The 5,000-nt window shown below is 40.2% G+C and overlaps 1 protein-coding gene and 1 pseudogene across 2 annotated transcripts in view; one reads left to right on the top strand and one right to left on the bottom strand.

The window, feature by feature from the left end:
• The window catches only part of LOC138028363 (uncharacterized), an 18,505-nt pseudogene extending 15,341 nt beyond the window's left edge, over positions 1–3,164 (top strand).
• The window catches only part of LOC138029058 (putative helicase mov-10-B.1), a 222,651-nt gene that overhangs the window by 91,882 nt on the left and 125,769 nt on the right, over positions 1–5,000 (bottom strand). The window lies entirely within an intron of this gene.

Raw genomic sequence — 5,000 nt, 5'->3', positions numbered from 1 at the left:
AAACGGCTCTTTTCCAATTGATATTTCCATTGATAATTGTTCTTTTGTTAATAATATCTATGACGCGATGGTAACTTTATTAGGTCCAACATCAGTCTATGTAGCTATCAGAAACACCAGGTTTACCACGAGCAACGGAACAGTGACGTGGAACGAAACTAGCGATAGTTATGCTATTCGCTTAATGATCCCACCACTCAAACATGTCAATTTCTCAAAGGCGGTCATCGAAATTGACAATAATGAATTCCACCACAGACCACCCAGTTACTTTGCTCTTTTATTTGAAGGGCTGAAACATGTGATAATAAGACGCTCGCTCTTTCGTAATTGTGTCGTCGCTTACCGACGAACATGGACAAATAAGAAAACGGGTTACTTCTACGAGACAGCAGCTGGCGCCATCTCTGTTTTATTAAATCCAGACAAAGTGCGTAATTTTGGGTGTGTGAACACTCGAGGTACACACCCCTCATGGCATTACAACAGTCATATACTGTTTGAGGATACGACTTTTGTGGAAAACTTAGGAATTCAAGTTGGAGCTGTCTATATCAGCAATGGTAACACCACGTTTAGGCGATGTAATTTTCGCGACAACTTTGGGATTCATCATACTGGACACGTCTATTCTGCATTTGGAACAGGCCGCGTAGATTTCGTAGACTGCTCGTTTTTGAGGACAAAGGAAAATATGATAGTTTCAACCGGCCCCTTGTATAATGCAGGTAACCTCCTGTATTCTGGAAGCGGAGGTCCTTTAAGACTTGAAAACACATCAATGATATCACTGAAATTTAGCAGGAGCACTGTTCCAGTTGTTGATATCTCTAATGGGGGATATTTTGATATGGATGAAAGATCGAAGATACAGTGTAGCGAAGGACAGAGGCTTTTATTAGAAAATAGCACGCACTTTGTATACACAGAGCAAAACAAGAGCATTTGCATATTGAACACTACAGTTTTGAAGTATTCTTGTAAACCCTGCTCTCCTGGTTATTACAGCCTTCAAACAGGGGTTTCGGAAGGCTTAGCCGTGACCTCCACTCCTGAGTGCCATACATGTCCCTTCGGAGCCACCTGCATTGAAAGTAATATTGCTGCGAAACCAAATTTCTGGGGTTATTCAACATCTAGCCGTCCCCAGGAGCTACAATTTATCGCCTGTCCTGAACATTACTGTCCTTCAACTGTTTCAACAGGTTATAACAGTTGCCAAGGAAACAGGAACGGTACTCTCTGTTGACAATGTGCAAAGGGATTTACTGAGACTCTTTTCTCAAGTAACTGTCGCAAGTTGACAAAATGCAACGACTATTCTGTGTGGGTTGTGACCATCTTTTTAACGATAATATTTGCTCTTTATCTTTTGCAAAAGCCTCAGATACTGCATATCCTGACAAACCAAATGTTGTGGTTTAGGAAAAGAGGAGAAAGTCCCTCGGGAGAAGAAGTAGACGGCATTGTTGATGCTGAACATTCCAATACTGGCTATTTAAAAATAACGTTTTATTTTTATCAAGCAGCCGAGACTGTGATGGTGGTCCCTATAGAAGAACTTACTGGAGAGATTCCTTTTATCCACTTTGTAATTTCTGCTTATAATTTTCATGTCCAATCGATCAATCAAGACCTTGGCTGTCCATTTGCAGGACTCACCGCAACAACAAAACAGGCTCTCCTTTCGTCTACAGTATTTTTTACTATGACTGACGTTTTGGTCATTTATATTGTGCATTCTGTTTTCAACGTGTTTATGGGCAAGGGAAAGCCGTCCCTCATCTGTTATATGGCCGTTGTCATGGAAGTGTTGTTACTTGGATACGAGAGGCTTGCAGAGACGTCTTTTAGGCTAGTGCACTGTGTCTCTATCGGATCTGGAAGAAGGCTTTTTATCGATGCAAATATCCCATGCATGCAATGGTGGCAGTATCTTCTCCTTGCTTACATTGCATTTTTCCTGGTTCCTTTAATCGTCGTCCTCTACTGTGGATCTTCTAAGCTATACAGATCTTCTATTACAGCAGGTGAGTTCCTCGCTGCTTGTATAATTCCACTGCCATTTCTTATGTATTGGCTGGTCAAAGAAATACTGCATAGGAGACGCCAGGATTATGCTGAGCAGCATGTAGTCAACAAAGAACTCTTGGACATACTCCATGGTCCTTTTCGTCCACCAAATGATAATGACAACGGCGCACTTTACTGGGAGAGCGTGTTGATCGGTCGAAGGTTCATTCTCCTCGCTTGTGAAGCGTTCATCACAAATCTTATGTTACGCATGGTTTTCCAGGCGGCAGCATGTTTGTTGATAACAATCCATCATGTTTGGAAGAGTCCCTATCGATATCCCATGGTAAATAAAGCTGAAACTTTGTCTCTTATAGCCATATCTTTAATTGCTATCATCAACGTGGCAAAAGCAGCCATGCTGTCATTTGGTATCACAATTGACGGGCCGAGCAAATCCAGTCTGAAAGCTCTAGAGTGGTTTGAGGTGTGTGCCTTGGCATTTGTCCCAGCGTTAGTGTCCATGTTGGTCACATTTGCCGTTCTCTCTCAGCTGGCGAGGTGTGCGCTTTTTCTAATCGAGCATTTTAGATCTTTTTGTCGGAAGTTCTGTTGCTATCTGTGGTACACAGACCAAGAGCAAAGACCTCTCCTGCTCGTTGCTGAAGAGATCATTCACCGAAGGTAAAATTACACTTTGATCGCTAGTTTGTTTGACTCGATCGTGATGTGATATTAAAAGATTTCATTTGTGGTGCATCTAGTCACGAAGTAGGACTATGTGGTCTTCTATCCAGAACTTTAAGGATTACTTTCTAAACGGCAGTTTTCCGTGAAAATTGAGAAAACTGTTTCTATTGACATGGAACGTAACTTCCTAAGCAGAAAGAGGGCTAAAACTAATCAATAAATTGATTTATCTGAACGGGACAAGTATTTTGATTACCTTGGCGAGAATAACCAATGTTTGATACCTTTCTTGTGAAACCTCTATTCTGTATGTCTCTGTAAACATTACAAGATTGTGTGATGTCCGTGATGTGAGATGTGTGGAGAATTACAAATGTCGGGATGCAAAGAAGAGATTCACAATAAAAATAACGCAATCATCTGACGCGCGTTTACGACGCGGTTATTTACCGTGAAAAGGCTGAAGCTGCATTAACCAAATTGCCAAGTTTCTAAGTCAGTTACTTGTAATCATTTTTGTATATACTACGTAGAAGTACAACCACCGGGATGTATATCAGCAGTTAATCTGACTTATGTGTTTTCAAGTTCTTGTATGCTTTAAGATAGGTAATAAAGTTTTACAGATAACTGCTGAATTGAGTTTTACTTTGTACTCAGTTTTCATCCCTAAAATTCAGCACACCTGGAACCTGTCTCTTCTGTGAATAAACCAAGATCTAATGACAGGGGCTAAGTACTAGGAAACCAAATTTGCTTCAGGTTAAGAGCCAAGTATTGGGGATTAAAAGGTGAGGTTGCCTAATATATATTTAATGGAACTTGTTCCTGAGTGCGCCGACCTTACAATAATGAACCATGCAGTTTTTAGTACGGTGATGGATGAAAGGGATAGAGCGGTTTTCAATTCAGTGTCGAAAGTAATTAGCGAATTGCTTTGGTTTTGCATTTACTTCACGCAGTGATTGATTGAAAGTTCTCGCGCCATTTTTTCAAACAATCAGAAGTGAAACTAAAACCAATCGTGGCTTGTGTGTGCACATTTTCCCACGCTTTGTGTCTGCTACGTGTCATTACTTTGAGGTTTGATTGGTTTACTGGCCAAAGTGATTAGTTTGGTTTTGGTTTTACGACACTCATTTAAAAACCACTCTATTTAACCAATCAACAGTATGATTGCCTGTCGTGTAAAGTGTGCTACCGCTCTGATTTCGTGTACCACGCGCACGTATACATGATCAACCAAAGGGACGCTATTACATGATTGTCACCCTAAGACTATTACTCAGGGGCAGGATACAGGACGCTTATTTTATTTAGGTTATGTTACGGTTACACAGATACATACAGAGATCTCTATAACACAATTGCACTTTTGATGCAAACTTTGTTTTGTAACGTATTTCGGATTCGAATGTTTAAAACGTTTCACGTAGAGGACAATGTTGCAGAGGGTTTGTTCAATGCAGCCAATCCTAGCATCAATAAGGACCATCTATTGACAATATCATTCTCAATTGCATAACTCGAATTTTCTGTTACTCTTAAGTTTTCTTCCATACCTCTTAGGGATCGACTTTGATGTCTTCACTGTACTGTAAGGCGCGTTTACACGACAGAGGAAAAAAGGCACGGGTCCGATAAAAAGTGGCACGGTTCCAGTCATTTTTATAAAGAAACAGTGAACTATTATCCGTTCTGCTACGGGACCATAAAGGCGCGTTTACACGAGAGAGGAAAAATGGCACGGGTCCGATAAAAAGTGGCACGGTTCCAGTCATTTTTGTAAAGAAACAGTGAACTTTCATCTGTTCCGCTACGGGACCATAGGCGCCTATGGATAAACGTTCACTGTCAAAAATGATTGGAACCGTTCAACTTTTTATCGGACCCGTGCCATTTTTCCTCTGTCGTGTAAACGCGCCTTAAGTTCCCATAGCCTCATTTACACACGAAATACAATCCAATTTTGTTTTTAATTTAACCGTATAAAATTATTCCTTTCTCTGAACGGCAAAACTAGCCAACAAAACGAAACAACCTGCGCTAGCTATAACAAAATGTTCAACGCTAATGACAGTTCGATGAACGGTACATGTAATACATACGTACAGTAGTCAGCACAAAAGACATTAACTAAACCGCTAAAAAGTTTTATGACAAATTCTTTCTTTTTAAGTAACAAAACCTAGCGAAAACAGATCTAGATACCAAACACTTGTAATTGATACCCCAATAAATTCTAAAACGGAAATGTCATAAGCTATAATTCAAGAATAATACAAGAATATTTTCAG

Source organism: Montipora capricornis, chromosome 2 (assembly GCF_036669925.1).
Source record: "Montipora capricornis isolate CH-2021 chromosome 2, ASM3666992v2, whole genome shotgun sequence".
NCBI lineage: Eukaryota > Metazoa > Cnidaria > Anthozoa > Scleractinia > Acroporidae > Montipora > Montipora capricornis.
This window is presented reverse-complemented; position numbering and strand designations above follow the sequence as displayed.